Source organism: Trichechus manatus, unplaced genomic scaffold (genome assembly GCF_000243295.1).
Source record: "Trichechus manatus latirostris isolate Lorelei unplaced genomic scaffold, TriManLat1.0 scaffold00133, whole genome shotgun sequence".
Taxonomy (NCBI): Eukaryota; Metazoa; Chordata; class Mammalia; order Sirenia; family Trichechidae; genus Trichechus; species Trichechus manatus.
In genome coordinates this window covers 4852855-4879943 of record NW_004444069.1, presented here as the reverse complement: position 1 = coordinate 4879943, position 27089 = coordinate 4852855, and the positions used below count along the sequence as shown (strand labels likewise).

General features: G+C 37.2%; 1 protein-coding gene across 1 annotated transcript in view; it reads left to right on the top strand.

The window, feature by feature from the left end:
• Positions 1-1356: 1356 nt before the first annotated feature.
• RERE (arginine-glutamic acid dipeptide repeats) overlaps positions 1357-27089 on the top strand; it is a 343169-nt gene continuing 317436 nt past the window's right edge. The window contains exon 1 of the mRNA XM_004385134.2: positions 1357-4556. The gene's annotated coding sequence lies outside the window, so the exon portion shown is untranslated. The remainder of the gene's footprint in view (positions 4557-27089) is intronic.

Below are 27089 nucleotides of genomic sequence, written 5' to 3'. Positions count from 1 at the left end.
CAGTTTTTAACGTTAGGGCATGGAGCCATGCTGGTATAATTAATCAATTTATTCATCATAGCATGGTGATTAATAGCTAGGCTGCCTGAGTTCTAATCCTAGTTCACCTCTTATTCACTGTGAGACCTTGGATAAGTTACTTAACCTCTTTGTGATTGTTTCCTTATACATGAAGTGGGTAAAATGATAATACCTACCTCAGAGGGTATGCAAAATGCTTAGGGACGTGCATAGCACTTCGTAATAGTGAATACTTAATAAAGTGAGCACTAATTATGTTCTAGGTACTATGTTAGTTGCTGAAGATAGAAACAAGACTAAGTCCTTTCTCTCGTGGCACTTACATTCCAGTGGAGGAAGACAAAACAAATAAAAGGGAACGTGATGATTTATGAAACTTCCAAAGATAACTTCTGGGCATGTCAGTGGTTTTTAGAAGTTAATATGGGAAGTTCAACATTATTCTTTAAGCCATTATTTTTCTCTTCCTTGTTAAAAATGTATTTCTCACACTACCAGTAGGATTTATTAGCCACTGTTAACAATTTTTTTTGCTCACAGATGAAACAAAGGAGGAGGAAACTTTTCCTAGGAAAGAAAAAATGAAATGGAAAAGAAATGAAGGAGAGTGACTTGTCAGTTTGCGTGCCCAACAGTAGAAGGGGGATATTTGAATCATGGCCCATCCATAAAAGAAAATACTCTGCAGCCATTAGAAATCATCACGATGTAAAAATTATCGTGTAAAGCTAAATGGAAAAAACTGTAGATGCTAAACTCTTCATGCAGTATGAGTCCAATTATGCATACACCCACATTTACCTACAGAGGCTCAGGAAAAAGATCAGAAAGATACATACCAAACATTAACAGTGCTAATCTCTGGCTGATGGGATTGTGGATGATTTCATTTTCTCAATATTGTTCTGTCTTTGCATAAATTATTTGATACTTGCAGGTTTAAATCTGTAAGGTACAAGTGAGGAAACTGAGGCTTGGAGAGGTTAGGCAATTCACTAATGAGAAGTGAAGCCAGAATTCCAAGCCAAATCCTGATCCCCTGTTCTTTCTTTGAGATATTTTTTTGTTATTGTTGTTGAGAATATGCACAGCAAAACATACACCAGTTTAAGTTTCTGCACATACAGTTCAATAACATTGATTATATTCTAGTTGTGCAGCCATTCTCACCCTCCTTTTCTGAGTTGTTCCTCCCTCATTAACATAAACTCATTGCCCCCACCCCCAAGGTTTCTGTCTAATCTTTCAAGTTGCTCTTGTCAATTTGATTCCGTATACATAGATCTTAAAAGAGCATAATGTTCAAGGCAGACATTCTTTACTAGTTAAACTAAGCTATGGTTTTAAGAAGACTTTAAGGGATATTTTTGGTTTAAGGTTTAAAGATATCTTACGGCAGTAATTCTGGAGGTTCATCCAATCTCCATGGTTCCGTAAAGTATGGGTTCTACGCGAATTTGAAATTTTCTTTTGCATTTCCCCCCATTTAATCAGGATTCTTCTATAAAATGATCCCATTTTTAACTGTGAAACTTGATCACCTGTCATTCTTTACGAATCAACCCTTATAAAAGGGCATTCCTTCTCACTGCTTTCAGCTCTGTGACCAACACCATTTTGTGATTTGTTTATTCTTATACAAGGGGTGCTCACTGTGAGGTAATGCAAGTACACGTAGTAATTGGAAAAGAGAAGCCAATACTCTGGACAAAAACTCCATGTAATCAAAAGGTGATGGATTTGCTCAGTGATCTTTAGGTTCTATAGTGATAAATTTAGAACTATAATAAAACTCTTTATTATGGAAATTCCTCAGGAAAGCTTTGTTATTTCAAAATTCTAGCTTCTAAAACAAGTTTTTAACAGTTTATTTACTTTATGGAAATTTTTTTTATTAAGAAAATTCAAACAAGTATATAGTGAAAAGTAGCTCCTTCCCACCCCTCATGGATTGGGTAATCAATATTACTAGTTTCTTGCGTATCCTTCCAGAAATTTTTATGCATATGGAAATATATGTCTTAAAAATACATACAGATAGTATTATACTACATGTACTATTCTGCTTCTGACTTCTTTCATTCTCCATGTTTGTACTTATGAGGAGTAGATGTCTTAGTTACTTAACTAGGCCCCTACTGATGGACATTTTGATTTTTTTTTTTAATTATAAGCAGTGCTGAAGAGAGCATCTGAGTATAGTTAAATCTTTGCTCCCTTTAAACGTAGTATACATTCCTAGATCTAGAATTGCTGGGCCTTATGTTGCTTTACTGAAAGTTCTGTTAATAAGGTAAGGTAATTAGCCAAATAAGGGTTTCTTGAAGATATTTGAAGTTTTAGGAAAAATCAAATATATTTGTTAAAAAATTTAAAACACACCCCCAAATAAAATGAAAACGGTCAGTTCCTTAAAAGTTCCTATTCCTTTTTAAGCTAATGTTTATAGTTATAAAATGTTTATAATTTATAGCAGGAGAAATTAGGAGACACTCTGTTAACATTTGAGGATAATGGAGTCAGGACAATAAGCAGAATGGCTTTAGTAAGACTAAGTAATGCCAGACAAACTTTTTGGGATAGCTAGAAAAAGAAACGTTGGCTGAAGGGAACGCTTAGATGTTGTATTTGTCCTTTTTGAGGACATCATAGAGTATGGTATTCTCCAAAAATTTTCCTTACAAAATTGGTTTAGTCATTCAACAAATATATATTGTCATTCTACTTTGAGCTGGGCCTGGGGATATGGAAACAAACAAGGCAGACATTATGTGTGTCCTTATAAATAGGAGATATATGTGGAAGAGGAAGAAATTGAGGATGGGAAGCTTGACTTGAGAGACGGAGGTCTGAAAGTTAATGCAGTATAAAAGGGATAAAGGGAGAAGAGAGCTTCAAAGAGAGGGGTCATTAGTATGGTCTAGATTGTGGGTAAGAGAATGAGAACTGAACACACTTACGTAAAACCTGTTTATTCAAACAGGAGCCAGTTAAACCTCTGAGCATTTAGTGAGAGCAGAGTAGCCTAGGAGGTGGAAGATGCCTCGTGATGTGTAGAAGCTAGTTTGTAGATGATAAGAAAATGTTGAGAAGCTTGTCAATGAGAGAAGGAATAGCAGTAGGGTAGCTAGAAGAGGCTGTAGGGTTCATGGCAGTCACATTCTGTAGGTAAGATTTTATGTGATTAATCTGACATCTGTGTTCAGGCTTTTGGGATAAAATGAGGTAATGGATGTGAGTCACTTCTGAAAGTAGAACATTTAAACTTTAGAGTATTAATCAGAATTACCTGTGAAGATTTTTTAAGATTATAATAGGTAAATATGGGAAATTCTTTATAAAATTGAAAGTATTTCTGCCACTAAAGATTTGAAATAATCACTTGGTTCTAAAAATGAACAATTAGATCTGTTTCTCACATCTTGTTTTTCACAGAGTGAATTAGCTTTTGTAACTGTGGTTTTAAAAAAGAGTCAGTTTATATGTAACTGTTGAGCTTCAGAGGAACAAGAAGAGTGAATATACTGTGCATTTGAAAAATTGCTTAAGTCAAAAGCCTCCAGATGGTGTGTACCGCTGTGTTCACAGCTGTATTTACTGTTAGCTCACCAGATAACTTAAAAATAGCTGGTTAGAAACAGTGGTGTATTCAGGTCTCTGCTGGTTTTGAACCTCAACAGCAGTAGCAACTTTACTTGTATGCCTTTTTGTACAATGCCAGTTGTAATTACTTACTTCCCTTTGCACTGCCTTCAGGATTTCTTATTTGGCCCAGTTTATAGTTTACACAACCAACCAGAGTGCTTATATATAGAAGCAGACAGCTAGGTTTTTTAAATGTGGTGTTCTGTCAGTTCTTTCTTGGAGAAAGGCTATTGATTTATTTTTTAAAAATGATTTTGCTGTTTTACTTACTAACCATTTATCATTTTAAATGACATGTAGTTATTTAAAATATATATAGTTATCTAAAATATATGTAGTTGGTGCCTTGTACATATCTAATATTATATGGTAAATCTTTTGTATTTTTTTGATTTTTACCAAAACAACAAAAACAAAAGTCCTTCAGTACCTAAATCCATTCCCCAGTATAAATGCTCTGTTTCTGTTACAGAGATTTAATAATAAAAGTTCTTTTGGAAAAACTCAAATTACTAAACCTTATTTATTTATTTTGCCTCATATACTACTTTGGATTTACTTAGTAAAATGAGTAGGTTGCATAAATTAAATGTAAAATATAGGATAGTTGTTTGAAACATTGTCCACAAAATTTGAAGAGGGTTTGTGTGGGGGTGGGGGCACATGCTCAGTTATTTATTAAATAGACTAAAATGCTGTATCTAGATTGAACATTTTGAACAATTTTGGTTTTAGCTGTTGTTACTGATGTCTTTTTTTTGTATTAATCTGGCAAATTATGCAAGAGAGTTTTTGTTTTACGTTTATATTTTTTGATCATCTACCCAGGCAGTCTCTTTTCTTTCATAGGCTGTGCTCTTTCCACAGAGAGTGATTTTCACATTGAATAGGTAAGGGGAAATGTTCACTAATGGAAATGTTCGCCTTTCCCAAGATACTGAATGATAATAAATGCTAGATGTTCATGGAAGATACTGTAGCAATTAGTATTTACTTATAACTTGGGGCAGGAGCAGTTTGAGTTTTTATCTTTGAGTGGAAAGGAAGAACAAAAAGTGCTGAAAAATATAATGGCTAAAGCAGTCTGTTTTTTGGGGGGAGGTTTTCTTCAGTTTTGACAACAGGTTTACATTTATTGCATAAACATTTATTATTGGGTAAGTAATATTTTATCATATGTCAATGTTTTTATTTTTTTATAAGTACTCATTTCTTGTCAGCTATGTTGAAATTTTGATTTCCCCTACTATTTGCCATAGATAGGAGAAATGAGGACCATGAATTTTACTTATATGTGCTTCATTCTTGATTCTTTAGGGGGAGGGCATAAAGGCATAGAACTTAAAAGGAATGATGTAATCTGATTAGACCTTTTAAAAAGTGGGCATAATTCTGGTACAGTGATGTTAGGTTATGGTTCATGTGAAATGTAGTAGTATTAATTTTTTTAGCAATTGGATGCAAATGTTTTCCTCATGTTCTTTGTTTTACAAGAAGATTTCATTATCCGAGGGAAGGAAATACTTAGAATTTTTAGAGGTATAGGCACTCATTTCTGCCAAGATCCTTATTTGCTAGATATTTATAGATTTGCATTAGTTTATTTATTTACTGAATAACTATTTATTGAATGGTTAAGGCACTTAGAAATGAGGAAGATTTGATCCTGTCTTTGGAGCTTATAGTGTATAATAATAATTGCAGCAGTGAATATTCGAATGATTATAAGACCGGGTTAGAGCTACTTTCCAGCTTCGCTTATTTAGAGCATTTTGATGCTGCATTTATCCAGTACTAGTTACTTAATATTAGCGTTTAACATCAGCCTGACTGCTGCTCAATACCTGCCCAAAGCCTTAGGTATGAAGACTATTTCAGTAGGCTCTCCTGATGGTTATGCAGCTCCTTATTTCCTTTGTCAAGAGTCCTTAACTTTATTAGAGACTTGTTCTTTGAATATGTTGGAAACTATAGTCCTTCTCCCCAGAACAGAGTTTGGGACATTTGGGCAAATATATCTACAGCTGCAGGTGGGTTATGGACTCCCTGAAGCCCATCCATAAACCTCTCATTAAGAGCTCCTGTTAAAGTAAACCCTACATTTGTGTTAGAATTACCAGAAAGACTTTGGATTTCTTACTTTTGGCAGATTGGCTTTACTTGAATTATGTTGGTGTGAGGCCGTTGACCTATATGGAGCCTTGTGGAACGCACTGTTGTGTGTACTGAATGGTTTATAAAGGTGTTCCTGAGCCAAACTGCTGTCTTTATGAGGACCCAGAGGAGAAACTTTTCTCAGGTCTTAGTACCAGAAAGAGCTGACCTCCTCCTGAGCATCTGGTTTGTTTTTAACTTAAGGATTTAGAATTTTGTAACTGAGCAAATTTCTTTTGAGCTATTTGCTTATAAAATGTTGGCCATATCTAACCAAAGGTATAAAATGAACTTGGATATATATATGTACATTTTATATACCACATCAGTCATGGTTTCATCTTCTTCAAATCCCCTCCTCCATCCCTGTAATTTTCCTTTGTCCCGAGGAAAAGAGATACAATATAGTAAAGTTAGAGTACAGGCTCTGCTGCCAAACTAGCTTTGTGGCCCAAGTAAACTTCCTTTTCCCGGGCGTCCTCAGGGTCCTCTTCTGTAAATCATTCCCACATCATGGGCTACTGTGAGGGTGAATGGAAAGCTCTTAGAGCAGGACCTGGTATAGATGAGTGCTGAAGATGTCTTAGTTATTGCTGTTATCTCAGTTCTCTCATCTATTTTAAAATTTATTTTCTTTCATATTGTATGTGTTCAATAAGCTGCCTTAAGCCCCCTCCCTCAGTTTTTGTTTGTTTTTACAAAAGTTTGATTTGTACCTGAAGACAGCTATTACAGAAATAATGTAGGAGAGTAAATTTTGTACACGTAGAGTAGAAGGTGATCAATAGCTTATCAGAGAGACTGAGATTTTCAAGAGTGAAATATGATTATGCTTCTGTTTGCAGAAGGCTTTACACCTACCAAAAAGCCTTCCCTGATCTCACATTTGGTCCTCACAAGTACCCTACTGTGGAGATAAAGCAGATGCTAACTTCCCAGGTTACAAACCAAGAGAGCCAATGCTAAAGAAGTTAATTGACTTACCTACTTTCATAGTTTCCATTTTGGAAGTGCCCTGGTGGTGCAGTGGTTAAGCGCTCGGCTGCTAACCAGAAGGTTCGTGTTTCGAACCCACCAGCTGCTCAGCCAGAGAAAGATGTGGCAGTCTGCTTCCATAAAGACTTACAGCTTTGGAAACCCTGTGGGGCAGTTCTGATCTGTCCTATAGGGTTACACTATGAGTCTGAATCAACTTGATGACAATGAGTTTTTTTTTCAATGGGTTAAGCCTTGTAGTGGCCCTGTTTTCTGACTTCTACATCCATTGTTCTTTTCATGAACACCTTAATTTTGTCAGTTCACTCTTCCAATCCCTTTGCTTAGAAGAATATAACCTTTATTTTTAGTCTTTGTGGGGATATTATTTTAAAGGTGGAGAAATTTCCCACTTTTACATTGTGACATAGAAGCTGAAATTTCAGTGTGGTAAAATTATTGAATTCATCTTTCCTATCTCGGGGAGAAAATTCAGAGCTTATGAATTCTTTGGCCTGCTGATTAGGTTTGAAGTATAAAATTTCTCTGAAGTATCATAACTCTAAGAAATGTGATATTATCTGCATTAGTACTTATGACATTTTATCCTTTTATTTTGGTTCAGGTATTGGTTTGCCATTCAGTCATGCTGTGAGTGTCTGTGATAGAATGTAAGAGTTACTTGTAGCTATCTACAGTGAAAAGATTGTTTTTCATCTTAGTCAAGTTGGTTTGAGTATGTTTTCATCAAAGGGATGAAGCAGGAATGTTAGAAGCTGTATATTTTAGCCAGTTAAAGAGAAAAAAAACCCAGAACACCTCCTCCAAAACCCAACCCAAACTCTTCCCTTTATTCTGAAAGACTTCCAGATCCTTACATAGTTTATAAGTCATCAAAACATACTGTATTTGTTCCATTTCCCAGTGCAATTTTTTCTTTTTTTTTCTTTTTCCCATACAAAAATTTGCACATACATTGTTATGTGACCCTAATTGCTCTGCCCAGACTGTGACAGCACACTCCTCCTTTCCACCTCTCATTCCCCATGTCCATTCAGCCAGCTCCTAACCCTCTCTGCCTTCTCATCTCACCTCTGGACAGAAGCTGCCCGTTTAGTCTCTTGTATCTACTTAAGCAAAGAGGCACACTCCTCACGAGTATCACTTTATGTCCCACAGTTCAGTCCAATCCCTGTCTGAAGAGTTGGCCTCGGAAATTGTTTTAGTTCTGGGCTGATAGGGAATCCAGGGACCATGCTTTCCGGGGTTCCTCCAGTCTCAGTCAGACCATTAAGTCTGGTCTTCTTACTAGAATTTGAGTTCTGTGCCCCACCTTTCTCCTGCTCCACGCGGGACTCTCTGTTGTGTTCCCTGTCAGGGCAGTAATTGGTGGTAGCCGGGCACCATCTAGTTCTTCTGGTCTCAGGCTGATGAAGTCTCTGGTTTATGTGGCCCTGTCTTTTGGGCTAATACTTTCCTGTGTCTTTGGTGTTCTTCATTCTCCTTTACTCCAGGTGGTTGGGAGCAATTGATGCATCTTAGATGGCCGCTTGCAAGCTTTTAAGACCCCAGACGCCGCTCACCAATGTAGGATGCAGAACATTTTCTTAATAAGTGTTGTTATGCCAGTTGACCTAGATGTCCTGTGAAAGCATGGTTCCCACACCCCTAGCCCTGCTACTCTGTCCCTCGAAGTGTATGATTGTATTCAGGAAACTTCTTAGCTTTGGTTTAGTCCAGTTGTGCTTCCCAGTGAAATTTTAACAAAGAAACTTAAAAAAAAAAAAAAAAAAATTTTTTTTTTTTTTTTGCTTCACAATAATAAAAACTATTCTGTTGAGGTTAAGAGTTTAGAATAGATTTTTAAAAAAGCTTTATTGAGATATAATTCCTGTACTGTACAATTCATCCATTTAAATCATACAAATCAGTGGTTTTAGTATATTCACAGAGTTGTGCAACCATCACCACAATATAATTAGAATAGATTTTTATATGACAGTTCCTGCTGATTAATTGAATACTCCTAGATAGTCTTTTACGTGTAAGCTTGGATTTCTGTGAGTAAGAATGTAACTAAACTGAATGCTTCACTGTTGCAGTATGTAATTGGCTTAAGGCTTTCAAACTCAGCTTTTGTTTACAGAGGTCTGCATAAGGGAGTTAACTTCAACCCATAGTTGTTAAATTCTTCGGAGACTGCTGACTTCTTCCAAGGTATAATAAAGTAATTATGAATAAGGTGTGAAAATAGGATGTAGTCTTTTTCAACATATTATCTGGAGAAATTGCAACTTTCCCAGAGTATTGTTTTTACATTTTGTGTATTGAAAATATGTTAGATACTTGCCATTTTAAGCAGCTGGTGTTAAAGAATTCATTTGTTAACAGAAATGCAGCCAGCCTTTATCTTTCAGATTAGCTGAATTTCTTAGTGTTGGTTCCCAGTTGGTTCATAAAATTTAAGTGGGCCCCAAGGGCTACTGGGCAATCATACTTGTATTTTCCTAGTTCATTCACTTGCCCTCCTAGGTTACTCTTTCATACTTTCTCCTTTTATACTTCCTCTCCTGCCCTCATGCTCTATTTCCTGCTTCAGTGGAAAAGTCAGAGCAATCAGAAGAGGACTCCTGTAGAGTCCCACCACCACCTCTACCAACCTTCCTGCCTGCTAGGGTATAGATGAGTTGTACGTGGCCCTCTCCAAGGCCAGACCCTCCAGTCTGAGTCTCTATCCCCTGCCTTCTGGAATGGTAGTTTCCTGTCTCTCATATCATTTTTGTTTCATTTTCTACTGGATCATTCCCAACATCATGCAAAGATACTGCTTTTCTCACATCTTAAAACAAATACAAAGCCAAAATCCCTTTTTTTGTGACCCTACTCCCCTGCCAGCTATTGTCTATTGTTTTGCTCCCTTTTGCAGCAGAACTTCTCAACAAGAGTTTTCTATGCTTAAGATCTCCAGTTCTCTCTTCTCTGAAATCCATCCCATCTTAAGGCGTTTGCTCCTGTTGCCTCAGGGGAACTGCTCTTGTGAAGATCACTAGGGCCTTCTGCACCGGCTGTTTTCTCTGCCTTGAAGATGTTTCCCCAGGTATCTGTGTGGCCCACTCCTCCACATTCAAGTCCCAGTGAGGCCTACCTTGACCCTCGGTCTGTGCTCCGGATTTCCCTTACTCTGGTCTGTTTTTTCCCTAGAGTACTTGTCATCTGATAACTACATATTTATTTTTATTGTTTATTGTCTTGTACCTATCATTAGAATGTAAACTCTTGAATGGTAGTGATTTTTGATTTGTTCCACCAGTGTCTAGCACATAGAAAAGTAACTGCCACATAATTAAAAAAAAAAAACCCATTGCTGTCGAGTTGATTCCAACTCATAGCGACCCTATAGGACAGAGTAAAACTGGCGCATAGGGATTTCCAAGGAGCAACTGGGGGATTTGAACCGTCAGACTTTTGGTTAGCAGCCAGGCTCTTAACCAGTGCGCCACCAGGGCTCACAATGACCAAAAACACCAAACTCATTGCCGTTGAGTCGATTTTGACTCATAGCCACCCTATAGAACAGAGTAGAACTGCCCCATAGGGTTTCCAGGAGCGCCTGGTGAATTCGAACTGCTAACCTTTTGGTTAGCAGCTGACTTGTAACCACTAGGTCACCAGGGTTTCCATAAGGTTTCCAAGGCTGTAAATCTTTACGGAGGCAAACTGCCACATCTTTCTCTTGTGGAGCAGCCAGTGTATTTAAGCCACCAGCCTTCGGTTTGCAGCTGAATACTTTAACCACTGTTCCACCAATGCTCCTTGGATGTCTGATAAGCATCTAAAAATTAACATGTCCAAAACAGAACTTCTGATGCTTTCCTCTAACCACCGAAAGCTGTGGGGTTTTTGTTTTTAACTTCCTCAGCTGGTAGGATTTTACTTGGCAGCTTTTTACTTTGGTGTATAAATTGTACCACCTAGAATGTCATAGGCACAGTCTTAGGTTATTTAAATTAGCTTCATCTGGCACCTTTAAATCAGTTACATTTTTGAACATTAAAAAAAATTCTTAACAGTACTGTACCAGTGAAAAAAGTCAGTGTTCATTATTTAGGTCACTTTAATAATGTTTCTTTGGATTCCTTAGGACCATTAATTACCATTTTGTTCTTTGTTTATTGGGATTATGGTTTTAGCTTTCAAATTTAGAAAATAGGGATATTTGTTACTGAAACTTTCATTTAAAAAGTCTTCCATGCCATGTACTTATAGCAAATGTAAAATACTTCTCAGAAACCCCTTCTGTTGTGTAGTTAAGGAGTCTTGGTGGCACAGTGGTTAAGCACTTGGCTGCTCGGTTGCTAACCGAAAGATTGGTTGTTTGAGCCCACCAGCGGCTCCGCAGGAGAAAGATGTGACAGTTTCTGTAAATATTTACAGCCTTGGAAAGCCTATGGGGCAGTTCTCCTCTATCTTATAGGGTCACTGTGAGTCAATGGCAATGAGTTTTTTGTTTGGTTGTGTAGTTAGAAGTTCCTCTCAATGGGAGGGTCCAGTTAGCCCTCTTAAAATCTAAACTTAATGTGTAGGCTTTTTAGCAAGACAGAGTAATAGCATCTCCTCTGATCTGGCCACACAGTTTTGTAAGTATTGAGGTAGCTTTCTTCAAATTGGATTTAAGTTGGTGATTACATTTAGTATCTACCAGTAAGTGATTAGATTTCTTTTGCTTCATTTGTCCATGAAACTGTTTCAGTGAATCTTGTCCTTGTAGATAAACATATATTGATAGTTTGCAGGAGATTGCCCAGACACCATAGGCAGACCCATTAGGTGAAAAAATTAGTACTGATTTATTTCATATATATACATACTTAATTTTGTATTAGATTTCCGTAGATGATAGAGATCACGGGAACTTAACAATGTTTTCTCTTTTTTGGAATCAGAAAACTAGCAGAGCAATCCTGTTTAGCCTAATTTAGTGCTGTGGTATTTTTAGGAGAATCAGATTGTGACCAGACCATGCCAAGACAACCCAGTTGATGAGTGAAGAAGTGGTTGGTATTTGGCAGGTGGGGAAGAAGAACGAATTTGCCTGAACTTTGTTTTGTTCTTTTTTTTAACTTTTTAACCAATTGGATTTTTGTTAGCATCCAGTGCTTTAATATGGAATTTGTCTCTAATAGTCGTTTGCAAAAACTTTAGTGTGTGGTAGGTTTGTGATGAGCTATACAGATAAAGACGTAGTCCTTAGTTTACAAATCTGATAACATTACCCTTCCTTTGCTTAACACTAAAATACTCTGTATACTTAATCTTCAATATAATCTCTTGAGGTAGGATCAAAATTTCCATTTAACAGGAATAAATAGAGCTCCGAGAGGTCGAGTTGCTTTGCTCGTTGTTCTTTACTCTCTAGTTTGATTCCACACCCGGTGCTATATACCATAGCCTCTAGAGTTGTTGGGAATGGATGAGAAAGATTGAAGCAAAAGTGGACTTCTGGTAGAGATTTCCAAACAACAGTTGTGACTGGATGTGGAGGGAGAGGAAGCAGTCACTTATACTTAAAATATGGTTGACTTGGGTAGATGGCTTGACTTACAAAGATATAGTGATCCCGAAAAGTTTGGTTTTGGTCATATCCAAATGTATCTATTTCTTATTTCTCTGGAGGTATATTATAGAAATATTTTGAGAGACAAGAAAATTTGATTGGACTTTTTCCAATAATGTATCTTTTAATCTGTTTTAAATTTTCAGTTTTTCAAAAGATCCTTTGTTTCGTCTTCCAGGGGTTGAGTTTTAAAATAAGGGGTTCTGGGAGAGTGTTTGTGTTCATTATCTGCACCCTCCCTTTTTTAAAAGTTGATTGCAGCATTTAATACCAGAATACAAGGAAGCAAAAGCTTTGTCTAGTAGCAATGGCATCAGGAAGAGGAAGACTCATTAACAGCCTGGGATATGCAGATAACACAACTTTGCTTGCTGAAAGTGAAGAGGACTTGAGGCACTTACTGATAAAGATCAAAGACTACAGCCTTCAGTATGGATTATACCTCAACACAAAGAAAACAAAAATCCTCACAACTGGACCAATAAGCAACATCATGATAAACGGAGAAAATATTGAAGTTGTCAGGGATTTAATTTTACTTGGATCCACAATCAACGCCCATGGAAGTAGCAGTCGAGAAATAAAATGACTTATTGCATTGGGCAAATCTGCTACAAAAGACCTCTTTAAAGTGTTCAAAAGCCAAGCTGTCACTTTGAGGACTGAAGTGCACCTGACCCAAGCCATGGTAATTTCAATTGCTTCATATGCCTGTGAAAGTTAGATTTTCATAATAAGGAAGACTGAAGAAGAATTGATACCTTTGAATTATGATGTTGGCGAAGAATGTTGAATATACGATGGACTGCCAGAAGAACGAACAGGTCTGTCTTGGAAGAAATACAGTCAGAATGCTCCTTACTAGTGTGGATGGCGAGACTTCATCTTACTTACTTTGGACGTGTTATCTGGAGGAACCAGTCTCTGGAGAAGGATATCATGCTTGGTAAAGTAGAGGGTCAGTGAAATAGAGGAAGACCCTCAATGAGATTGATTGACACAGTGGCTGCGACAGTGAGCTCAAGCATAGCAACGATTGTGAGGATGTCGCAGGACCAAGCAATGTTTCGTTCTGTTGTACATAGGGTCGCTATGAGTTGGAACCTACCTGATTGCACTTAACAACAACAACAACAATAACAACAACAGCGATAGTGCTAGGAATTACTTGTTGAAATTAGTATTTTCTTGATAAATAAGCCATTTCCAGGTTCTTGGTGGATGAATTTGATTTAACTGAGAATAGTTTATAAATTATTACATTAATTTGTCATTAATGGATTGTGCTGAATCTGGAACTATAGAAAAATAAATTGGTTTGCTTTTTTTACTGTTAATAGATGACCTGGTGTGCTCGTGTGGGGTTTTTTTTTTCATCTTCTAATTCCTCTTCTAAGATTAAAATATTATGTATTGACATATAGAACCCAGGTTGTCTGTAATTAATTAAGTTTAATTTCTTGTAACTTCTGTAATACTCATTTGAAAAAGTAATTGATGGAAAATTTATTCTGGTATTTTAGAGTGATAGAACTGTAGATAAAAATTTAATCAGATGCCAATAAGCTAGATTTGTAGTTCTTTAAATTGATCAAGTGCTATCTGAAGAGGATTAGTAAAAAAATGGACCAGTATAGTCTTTAATTGGAAACTGATTGCTTAAATTGAAAGCGTCTATGAATTATGATTTGGCACTCAGGAGGTTAACTCTTAATGTCTGGACTAGTAAAGGAGTTTCTGATCCACCTCTGGTATTTAAGTTCTGAAGGTGACCAACTTGTGCTCCCTGTTCACTGCTGTTGCGGGAAAAAATATTTATGATATAAAGACCTTATAATAGGGAGGGCTGGATGCCATCAGGCTTTTTTTGTTTGTTTATATTGGTTAAGAGGGTCTTCTGATGGAGCCACATTGATTATTTAACCCAGTACTTTTGAACTTATCTCTTAATTCATCCTTCTTGTTTTTTTTAAATCCTTATTTGAAAAATGTTGATTTTAAGTTCCTTTTTTTCCCTATAAATCTGACCCTTAGTGCTAACATAACAATTTCATCAACTTCTGCGTTTCATCATTAAATCCATTGTGTGAGTGGAAGGTGGAGCTTTTTGTGTATGCACAGGAACTTTTTTAGTGAGAAATTATTCTTGTTTTGTGGCACTGCCTTGATACTGACTTCTTCTAGCAAAATTAGTCTGTAATTAAAATGAAGTTTTGATATCCCCAGTGTGTTACTTGGTGGAGTGATTGCTTAAAAATTTATTTGGTCACTGAAGTATTCTTTAAAATGAAGACTTTTGGCATTCTTTGAACCATAAAAAAATTAACTTGTGACCTTTAGTACTACTGTGATGGAAATTTTATTTAGTACCTGTCGTTTATTACTAGCATCCTCTTGTCATTCTAATGTGATTTTTTAATGCCAAAGGTAAAAAAATGAAAAAACTAGCTTATTCTCTGTTAAATACTATTGTTAACGTAGATTTGAAGGAGGGCCTGTGGAGTAAGTTTTTTAAATTAAGATTAGGTTGTATAGCCCCAGGGAGTTGGTAGTTGGGGTGTGTGTGTGTGTGTGTTTTTAAAGACAATAGGTAGATACAGTTTATAATTTATGCCAGGAATGAATGTCTTCTAGGTTTTATACCTTTATTGGTATTCTGTCAAAACCATCACTGCTAACTCTGGTGGATAGTTTTCCCTGAGGCAGTCTGCAGTGGATAGTTATGTCACTGCAGAAGTTTGTGGATAGGTTCCCCTCCCCAATTTTATGGATTGAATTGTGACCCCCCCATAATATGTGTTGTAAATTCTGATCCTTATACCTGTGGATATAATCCCATTTGGGAATACAGTTTTCTTTGTCATGTTAATGAGGCTATGTCAGTGTAGGGTGTGTTTTAAGCCAATCACTTGAGATATAAAAGAGCAGATTAGGCACAGAAGAAAACAGATTCAAGAGGAGAGATTACAAACCCTGGAACTCCAAGGGTTGCCAGCTAGAGAAGCCGAGACAAGGATTTTTCCTCAAAGCTGACAGAGAGTGAGTCTGCCTCTAGAGTCAGTACCCTGAATTTGGACTTCCAGTCATCCAACTGTGAGTAAGGAAATTTCTGCTCATTAAAGCTGCCCACTAAAAAATTAAGAAACTCCTCTTTAGTAGGGTCCAGCAATTTAATTTCTCTAGTCCTTAAGTAGACTTGTTAGATCTAAATAGTGCACTTTGGTGCTACTCTCAAGCAGAGAGGGAAAAAGTAAACAGTGAGTCTGGAGAGAGGAATAGTATGAAAACGGAAAAACTAGGGTATGAAGGCACATGTGTGGTATTGAATTGTAGAATACCTGGAAAACATGGTGGGGGTGGGGTGGGGAAGGTAGGAGATGCTGCTTGGCTTCTGTGGACCCCCATATTCTGCTTCTACTTTAATATTCTAGCTATGGTGTTCTTAATTTGACAGGCATTTGGCACCTAAAATGTTGACAGTTTATAACATTTGTTATATTTGGTTTATGAAGTTAGCTAACTGAAGATAGATGATTCATAATAATATGATGTTTGAGTTGAGTTCCATCCATCTTTTTTTTTGAAAGTGAAGAAGCAAAGGTGCAGAGTTGGCAGATAATAGAGCGCAATGTCTGATTGAGGGTCTTTGGCCCTCAGAGCCAGCACTCATTCTACCAATTCATAGCATTGAGTAGTTTTATTTCCCACTTTTGAATCTGTTACCTTCCTGAGACTCTCAGATTCTTGATTGCTCTTTGGATTGAGTTAAGGCATGCAAAAGATCACTTGTCATTTGTAATAAAGGCTTGGTTGAAAAACCTGATTGTGGCTGGTGTACCTGTGAAATATAAGTCGTTACTTTTTTTTAAACAGGGCATTATATTAATTTTTTTTTTTTAAATTGTGCTTTAGGTGAAAGTTTACAGCTCGTTAATCTCTCATACAAAAATTTATACACATATTGTTATGTGACACTGGTTGCAATGCCTATAATATGACAGTACACTCTCCCTTTCCACTCCGGGTTTCCTGTGTCCATCCAACCAGCTCGGTCATTACTTGACTGTCCAATTTTTATTCTGGGTTATATTACCAAAGTATTCTATGCTTCACATTCCTGGATACAGAGACATTAGTGAGTACAGTTACCTTTATTTTCCATATAAGATTAATTTTCATTATCCCTACATTGTAAGGCTTTGGTCTTATTGTTAGTACATAATGGACATTTTGACTTGGAAGAAACCAGAAGATATAAAACAACACATGGTCACAATCATGTTGAAAAAGTTTATACTGGGTAATACTCAATTGGACAGATTATTAAAGTCAGTACAAAAGAATGCACAAAGGAAAATTTCACTTAAAAAACAAAAAGAAACTACCTACTTTGCATATTGTTTTCATAGTTCCACAGAACACAGACTGGTTGCATGACTTAGGAAGAAAATTCAAAGACTGTGCTGTTGATAGCAAGATTTATGTTGAAATGTGAAGAATTTATTATATCATTCCATAAATGTTGTAAAGGAAGTGAGATGTAATTTAGTTGCTTGCAATTATTAATGATGAAATTATGAAGAATACAGAGTCCTACTTTGTTATAGGCTGTTTGTAGTATAAGGAAAAGAACAAGTCCCCATTTTACCCATGAATAAACAGTCTTAATCTCATGATGACTGAGCTACAGTACAGGAGAAGAGCCTGGGGGTGAGGATGGCAGAAATCTTTGTAATTTAGCCAAAACAGACTAGGATTCAGAGTAAAAGAGACTTGTGATCAAAATAAGCCTGAAGTCTCATTTGTTACTGCTGTTAGTTGCCTTGATTTGGCTCCAACTCATAGTGACCCCGTGTTCAACAGAACGAAATATTGTCCAGCCCTGTGCCATGTTCATGATCGTTGGTATGCTTGAGTCCGTTATTGTGGCCACTGTCTATTTTGAGTGCCTTCCAACTTAGGGGGCTCATCTTACAGCACTACGTTGGACTGTATTCTGTTGTGATCTGTAAGGTTTCTTTAGCTAACATTTAAAAGTAGATTGCCAGGCCTTCCTTCCTAGTCTGTCTTAGTCTGGAAGCACTGCTGAAACCTGTCCACCATGAGTGACCCTGCTGAGTTTTGAAATACCAGTGACATAGCTTCTAGCATCATAGCAACATGCTGACCACCACAGTACAACAGACTGACAGACGGATGGTGGAAGTCTCTGGGGCAGTCTTTTGTAATGCTGAAATGAGAGTATATACAGAATTCTTTTGGGGCATGCAGTTTCTTGTACTTAAGTGCCAACTTCTCAAACCTAAGTGTAATAAGACTTTGAGTTACCTTATTTGCCCAAATCTCTAAGTATAAATATTAGGGTATGAAAGACTCAGTTTCAGTTTCGCCTCTCATTCGTATCCTACTTCATCAAGGCTGCCATTGAAAAATCCAAGGAAGGGCTGTACTTCTTTATTTTTACTGGGATCTGTGAATATCAGTAGTGACTTTATGAATATCTACTTCAGATAATTTCTGTAAGTGGTGATCTGTAGTATTAAAGATAAATTCCATTTTATTTTCTTGATTTAATAGAAGGCCTGTGATGTAGTTTTGTTGAAATGTTTAGTAGCACATTTGCATCTGGGCCCAAATGTAGGCATTAATGGTTTTAGATTTAACTTCACATTTTGTATTTACAGGGAAAATAAAATAATATACAGAGAATGATTAAGCTAAGCAAATATTTGCACTTTTGCCACAATGTTAGTTAGATATTCTAAAGTAAAATATTTACTGTAGAAATTAAAGCTTGGTTAAATTGAAGAACTAGCTGTCTTACCTTTTAAGATGAGTAGGTAGAAGATGTGGCTTCTAAAACCTTATTTTCAAAGCACCAGACAAAAATACGAAGAAAAAAAGACTTCCTGGTTACTATAAATAATTTAGTATATCAATAAGGATCTGTAAGGTCCTTGTTATTTATTCCTTTTATATAAAACCCATATTTGGTTTGGTTTGGAAGTGCCTCTATGTGTAAGAGTTATTTGACAGGAGCAGAGCTTCTTACAGGTTGTTTGTTGCTCTCTCTTCTTGTCTTCTCCTTCACCCCCAGTATTTGTTTTTCTTCCTGGATGAATTCTGTTAGCTTTTTTGTAAGTTAAAAAAAAAACACAAATGATTTTAAAAGCTCAGGAAATTTGTTTCTAGAGATTTTGTTTTTCCATTTTTAGCATTTCTATGTCTTGGTGCTTATAATTGTTCTATGAAGAGTTTTCAAATTTTCATTCTTCGTTTTACATGCTTTGCTTCTTCCCTTCTCTGGGCCTCCACCCAGGTGGTTGAGCCATGGGAAAATTTGACCTGTATTTAGCATTTGTAGAAAATACACAGTAATGTTTCCTTGACACATCTTCCTGCAGGATTGACCCATGTTAAACCACCAAAACCAAACCTGTTCCCATCCAGTTAATTCTGACTCATAGCGACCCCTACAAGACAGAGTAGAACTGCCCCCATAGCGTTTCCAAGGAGCAGATGGTAGATTCGAATTGCTGACCTTTTGGTTAGCAGCTGAGTGCTTAACCACTCCGCCACCAGGGCTCCTGACTCATATTAATGGGAAAGTAATTTTCTCCTGCTGTTTTATTTACCTGTCTCTTTTTCCTGGGTTATCGTGTTCTCAGTTTGCAATTCCTAATCTGAACTGGATGTGAATAAGGAAAGGGTACTCTCTCACTTCTAAATTGGTAAAATTTTTCACACCCCAATGGGGAACTTAGGTGGCATAATTCTTTCTTTTCCTTTTATCCTGGTGGAGTACTTTCTTTTCTTACAAGGACCCGTTTAAACATACATGTTATATTTCACAGTCTCTCTTTCCTTTTTACCCATAGTTCTGATTTTCATGCCTAAAGATCTAACATTTTCTTTCAGACTACTCTTCAGTCCTTCTCCTTAGTTCCCTGTCTTTCCCTCATCCGTATAACTTTATGTACTGGTTCTTGAATTGCCCCTTCTTGTTCCTTTCAAGCCCTGGTGGTACAGTAGTTAAGAGCTCAGCTGCTAACCAAAAGTCGGCAGTTCAAATCCACTAGCTGTTCCTGGAAACCCTATGGGGCAGTTCTACTCTGTCCTATAAGGTTGCTGTGAGTCGGAGTTGACTCCTTGGCAACAGGTTTTTGTTTTGCTTTTGGTTCATTTAAAAGTCCTTCTGGAAACGTTTTTTATGGAATCCTTTGCATTTAAGCCAGAGTTCTGCAGGGAGAATATGTTTTACAGAACACCAGCCTGCTTTTGCTTGCTTTCTCAGATTTGGAAGCTCTTCAGATGTAAAGGAATAGTTGCTCACATTTGGCCTCCTGGCATGGCAGGTGGCTGACCTTTCCCCTCAGAGATCACTGATACTTGGGATTCCCAAGGTGACAAGAAGTGTTCCAGAGAAATGCAACTCGTGCATACACTCGAGGTTTTTTTGTGTTTTTGTTTTTCCCCCTTCTCTATTCTGGTAATGGAATGATAACCAAAAAGTCAGAATAATAATTACTGAGCAAGTTTATCTGGCCTTCCCCACTTCCCCCAAGTCTGTATGAAAAGGGTTTTGGTGTTACGTGACCGCCATTCTTCCAGTGCATTAAATCCCTGGCTACACGCTCCCCCCATATCATCACTCAGAAAAAGGTCTTCCTGAATATTTTAAAGCCATGCTGCAGTGTTGTATTATAGAAAAACATTTATAATTCAGGTTTTAAGGAGAATTTTATATAATATCCCTGCCCAAAGCCATGAGTTCTCACCTCTTTTTGCCTCTTTTCCCGTGTATGAGCAGCCTGTGATAATCAACACAAGTGGCAGATGAAACTAGCTAAGTGTTCAGGGAATGCTTGGATATATTTAAATTGTTCTTGAGAAATAAGTGATTGAAAACATGTGCCCGTAAAAGCTCTAGTTTTGCAGAAAAACAGAATTCTGCCTGTCATCTTGTGTTATAAATACAGAGGTAACTTATCAACTTTGCAGAAACTGGGGTTTTGTTTTTATTATGAAGAAAAATGTGCAACCTCCTACATACCCACACAGCAATTACATGGAACTGGAAAAATCCTCTGAGAGATAGGCTTATGATTTTATCCTGACTGTCATTACATACAGCCTATCTGCCAGAGACTCTAGACCCTGATTTTAGAGTGATGGCTTAATACGTTGAGGGAGTCAGAGGAGCGCTGTGTGGAAGGGGGAATTTACAGAGGAAGAGTGCTGACGGTGTAAGGTAATGGAGCCTGTGATTTTAAATCTTGGCAGATGTGACTTGGATAAAAGGTATAGTGGAGAAAAATACTTTCTTGCTCTTTTTCTCTCATGTCAAGTTGTATAAATTGCTGAAAGAATGGAAGAATAAAGCCTTAGATTGCTACGGGACTCTCTCACCCTATCTTTTCTAAGAAAAATCTGTTGTCTTTGTGAGAATCAAGGATAGAGTCCCTAGGTTCATGTTTATGCATATTATTGTACTTGAAGCTATTAGAGTTGATTAAAAGGGAGTGGCTTACTGATGAATGGGAAAAATGGGATTCTTAATATTTTTACTTATGTGCGTTTAGCTTTAGATCAGCACTGCCTAATAGAGCTATCTGTGACGATCGAACTGCTCTTTATCTGCGACGATCGAACTGTTCTTTATCTGCACTGTCCAATACTAGCCACATGTGGCTATTGGATGCTTGAAATGTGGCTAGTATGACTGAGGTATTAAATTTTTTATTTTACTTAATTTTAATTAAATAGCCACATGTGACTAATGGCTACCATGTTGGGTATCACAATCCTAGATTAAATCTCTCAAGTGATTCATATGCCTGTGAAATGAATATTATCTGATGGCATGCCCTCATACAGATATATCAAAAGTTCTGTGGACACATGTACTTTTATTGCTTTTTTTAAGAGAAAGTTGGAATGAAAAAGGGAATATAAAGTCACTATTACTGTGTGAGATGGAGAATTATGATTTAATTTTTAAAACAAAAACCCCCAAAGTAGCCTCTTTTAATGTATTTAAGAAAAATATTAATGAGAACCTTATTATTCTGCTTTAAGAACTTGTGCTCTTTGGTTATAAAAGAGGAAAGCTTGTTAGTGGGTAATGAATAATGAAAGTCTAATAATGGATTTTGTTCATTCATCAAATATTTGATTGCTTTCAAAGGTAAACATGGCACAATTCCTGCACTTGGGATTCTAAGCTGAAACTATGAGACCATGCTTATACAGCTGATTAAGGTTGGCTTGGTGAGCCAGTTCCCCAGAGGACTATGGGAACCCTTTAGAGGGGTTTGAAGACTCAAGGAAAGCTACCCAGAGAACTGACAGCTCTTCCCGTTAATCGATAAACAAAGTGAAAGAACTTTCCTAGGATCAGCTGGATGGGTTTTAGCATACTGTTTCTGCAAATTGTTTATAGAGTGCCTCTGTGCTGGGGGGTTCTATAAAATGTGTACAACATGGTTTGTTATCAGGGTTAACTGACACGTATTGAGCTCTTGTATCTGTTAGGCATCGTGCGGATCAGTGTTACATGGAGTATTTTACTTAATCTTCACAATAACTCTGTGGGGTACCTTATATTAGTATCTTCAATGTATAGATGAAGAAACCGAAGTTTAGACAGAGAAATTAACTTGCCCCAGATTATAAAGCTAGCAACAAGAAAGATATGTTTCTCTCACCCTTAACAGAGAATGATGAGGGGAGACAATATATAAAACATGAGTTAGTAAATAATAAGGTATTTTTTATTAGTAATATATGTTACAAGGCAAAGTTGTAAAATACTATTATAGCAATAGGAATTAAAGGCAAGAATGCCATGGCATGGGTTGAGGTATCAGGGATAACTTCTCAGAATGTAGGGCTTGAAGTAGACTTGAATGATGTGCAGTTATTTAGGAGTTGTTTATTGAGCTAGCAGGAAAGACAGTGTGAGTGAAGGTGAAAGAGAGTAAGCCCAAGTGTAGGGGACACACTTAGAAGGTTTGTATAGGAGAGTTGTGGGGAAATACAGTTATATAGGGAGAACTGGAGGGGTGATTTCTTGAATGAGAAATTAGATCTGTTGTGATCTTTCTTAAATGAGAATAGGTAGATGGAATTTGTGTTTATTGAGAGGGTAAGAAAGAGTTCCAGATAGTGGGGACTGGGAATGGAGAAAAAGATTCACAGTGTTTTCCTCCAGATTCAAGTGGTTCAAGGTGGTGATTGGTAATAGCTACCTGTTTGCTGTTTTCTCCACCCTGTGTGGTGCTCATTCACTTTGATTGGATAGCAGTTTTTGGTGTGCATAGCAAAGTTCTGCCCCTCTCCTTGGGTTGTGCATAACATAAATATTGTCCTAAGGAAGAATGAGAGGTGGCATTGATCATTTATAAGTTTTGGAACGTGGAGATGAATTACGGCAAATATGCTGTGGGTGTTTGAGTCTGTGAAATAATGAGATGAACAGTTTTTTTACCTACAGACTTCTTAGAACCTTTAATATGACAATAAATGTATATGCTAAGAGTCTTTCTAAGCAATGTGTCTTGCACTTAACTTTACAGAGAAGGTTTTATTGCTGTGGTTGTTGGGTTTGGGCACCTGTTGTAGGGCCTCCAGATGTTCTTTCTGAGAACTGATTTGGAAAATGCTACCATGGACTGTTCTCATAGTTTCTGGCTTTCATGCTATATTCTTTATTCATTTAATATTTTTCCTGAGTCATCTTATTCATTCCTGTGGATTTAAGTATCTCATATGCTGATGATTCCCAAGTCCATATCCTTGCCTGGGTCTTTGTCCTGAGTACCCAGCTGTCTAGTAGGTACTCAGTCTCGATGGCCCTGTTAACAGGCAGCTCAAACCTGACAGTTTTCAAAATCAAAATCTCTTCTTCATTCACCCACCCAAAGCTCCTGCTTTCCTTCTCTTTCTCACTTTGGTTATGTGAGATAACCACCCAGTTGTCAAAGCTAGAAATAGAAACCCTATGTCCTCTTTAGTTCTTCTCTCTTTGATCCCCATCTGGTTTATTAAAAAAAAAAAAAAAAAAAAAAAAACCCTAAACCCACTGCCATGAAGGTGATTTTGACTCATGGCAACCCCATGTGTTACGCAGTAGAACTGAGTGAGCTCCATAGAGTTTTCTTGTCTGTAATTTTTATGGAAGGAGATCGCCAGCCCTTTCTTCCGCAGCACTGATGGGTAGGCTTGGACCATCAACTATTAGGTTAGTAGTTGAACACAAACCATTTGTGCCATCTGGGGACCTTATCCAATTGATTACCAAGCTTAAATTTTATAGGAAAGGTCAATAGTGTAACCAACAGACATGTATCCTACTATTTTTGATCCTGGTAGAGAGTAGTCTTGGCTTAGTTGTCGATGTGGTTGTGGAGCTTTTTTGGATGCTTAAAATCTCTTTTGTACTCTTGGGAGCTTCTGTGGATTTTTTTAAATGTTGACAGAAGAGCTGCCTTTTTTGCAAAATTCTGAAATTCTGTATATGTATATGTAATGCTTCCTACTTGTTTTGTGTCATGTCATTTGCTAAAAAGATAAAAAAAGTGACAGACCTATAGGGAAGAAGTAATAACATATAATATATAGCTGGTTAAAAAATACTGTAAATTACCAGTTGCTGAAAATGGCACACGTCTGTAGGTAGGTAGTCATATTGTTAGTTAATTTGCAAGTTGCAAAGTAAAGCAGGGAGGAGAGTAAAGAAAGGGATCTGTGTATTTCCCCCAGGTCCCATGGATTTGATCAAATTAACTTTAATCAGAAGTGGCAGTTTTCCATTGAAAGCTTTTGAGAAGAAATTCCCGTTTGCTAAAGTGAGAAAGACGATTTCTTTTGAGAATACTGTTCTAACCCTATGCTCCATTTACATGTCAGCCTTCTAGTTTGCATTTGTCAGTTGCTGTTGGGATTTATGTTCTTTCATGTTGAATATGGCCTTGCTTGCATTTTCCAGGGTAATCTTAAAGGTCGCTAGAGACTAGAGCTCTTCAGCATACGTTTACATTGAGCAATAAACTGAGCTTCTGATATTTTTGTGGTTGTGGATTATGGAATGAGTATTTTGCTTCTAGGTTTAATTTTTCCTTGACAACAGAACTGAGGAAGTTTTGACAAGGAAACTTGACTCTGAACAGTTGGGATACCTACCTTACTTAATACGGCAACAGCTGCTCTACTCTCTTTTTATCTTGTACTATACGAGATGAAAGAAAAGAATAGAGCTTAGAAAAGAATAGCTGTGTGGTCAGGCCTGGCAACACATGACCAATACAAGTCTTGTTAGAAGATCTACTTGCTTGCAGAAGAAATGCACAGCCTTGCCTCCTTTTACTCTGCTCAGCGTTACCAGTTATTGTCATAGGTATGATGCTGTTCAGTTGCTTTCATATTTTAAAAACTTGGTTGGTAAAGCTCTGAAGACTTAGCTTTATTAACCTGAAAAAGAAGTCTGTATTACTTTCCTTCTGATGATAATGTTCAGGTCTATAAATCAAAAAGTTCTTTTTCAGCCTACAGGGTTATATTAATAATCTATAAATGTTAAGATGAGTCATCTTTTAGGCCATTGATCCATGGGAAAAAGGTTGCACTTTTGCACATATTAACAGAAGTTTGCATTTTAAATTCTAATGCTATAAATTTAACCTGGGTATATATTTCATAAAAATATTTATGGCATTAAGGTGTTTCCCCTCATTCTTTAAAGAAACACGATAATTTTTCTTACTTTGGCACTTATCTTTTGAGGCCCTTTATTTCATGAATTAATGTAGTAATGACCTTCTTTCCAAAATCTTCACAGACACATGCTTTAGAGAGACCTGTTGCTCTTGAGTTGATTCTGACTCATAGCGACCCTATAGGACAGAGTAGAAATGCCCCATAGGGTTTCCAAGGTTGTAAATATTTACAGAAGTGGACTGCCACATATTCTGGAGTGGCTGGTGGTTTCAAACCCCTGACCTTTTGGTTAGCAGCTGCACGTTTAACGAATGTACCACCAGGGCTCCTTTTTCAGAGAAAAGCTGTGTTTATATTGGAAACCCACAATGCAGACACGCTGGGTTTTATTTCCAGGTGGGGCTGGTCAGAGAGGTCAAGGAGTTTTTTATTAGATAATACAATACAAACACATGCTGAACAGGACTGGGGTAATTTATTTGTAGCATGGGCCATTACATCCTCCTCTAAAGCTTGTTGCAGAGCCCTCATGGCTCAGTGGTTAAGAGTTAGGCTGCTAACCAAAAGGTTGGCAGTTCAGATCCACCAGCTGCTCCTTGGAAACCCTAATGGGGCGGTTCTGCTCTGTCCGGTAGGATCACTGTGAATCAGAATCGACTCGATGGCAACGAGTTTGTTGTTGTTGTTGTTTTTTAAAAAAAGCTTATTGAAATAAATTAAGCTCCTATATAATGATAAAGGTGAAGAAATTGAAGATTTTTACCAACTTCTGCAGTCTGAAATTGATCAAACATGCAATCAAAATGCATTTATAATTGTTGGTGATTAGAATGCAAAAGTTGGAAACAAAGAAGGATTGCTAGTTGGAAAATACGGCCTTGGATATAGAAATGATGTTGGAGATTGCATGATAGAATTTTGCAAGACCAACAACTTACTCATTGCAGATACCTTTTTTCAACAACATAAACGTGACTGTATCCATGATCCTCACTGGATGGAATACACAGAAATCAAATCGACTACATCTGTGGAAAGAGATGATGGAAAAGCTCAATATCATCAGTCAGAACAAGGCCAGGGGCCGATTGTGGAACAGACCGTCATTTGCTCTGCTCATAGGCAAGTTCAGGTTGAAGTTGAAGAAAATTAAAACAAGTCCATAAGAGCCAAAATAACACCTTGAGTATATCCCCCCTAAATCTCAAGAATGGATTTGAAGCAATGAACATTAATGAACGAAGACCAGACGAGTTGTGGGATGACATCAAGGACCATTATATATGAAGAAAGCAAAAGGTCATTAACAAGTCAGGAAAGAAAGAAAAGACCAAAATGGATGTCAGAAAAGACTGAAACTTGCTCTTGAACGTAGAGTAGCTAAAGCAAATGGAAGAAATGATAAAGAAAAAGCTGAACAGAAGACTGCAAAGGGCAGCTCAGAAGACAAGGTAAAGTATTATAATGAAATATGCAAAGACCTGGAGTTAGAAAACTGAAAGGGAAGAATATGCTCAGCATTTCTCAAGATGAAAGAACTGAAGAAAAAATTCAGGCCTTGAGTTGCGATACTGAAAGATTCTATGGGCAAAATATTGAACGTTACAGGAAGCATCAAAAGAAGATGGAAGGAATACACAGGTGTATCATACTTGACCCAAGCCATGGTATTTTCACTCGTCTCATATGCGTGTGAAAGCTGGTTGATGAATAAAGAAGATGGAAGAAGAATTGATGCCTTTGAATTATGGTGTTGGCAAAGAATATCGAATATACCATGGACTAGAATTTACGAATAACGAAGAACGAACAAATCTCTCTTGGAAGTAGTACAGCCAGAATGCTCGTTAGAAGCAAGGATGGCGAGACTTAGTCTCACATACTTTGGACTTGTTATCAGGAGGGACCAGTCCCGGGAGAGAGACATGATGCTTGATAAAGTAGAGGGTCAGTGAAAAAGAGG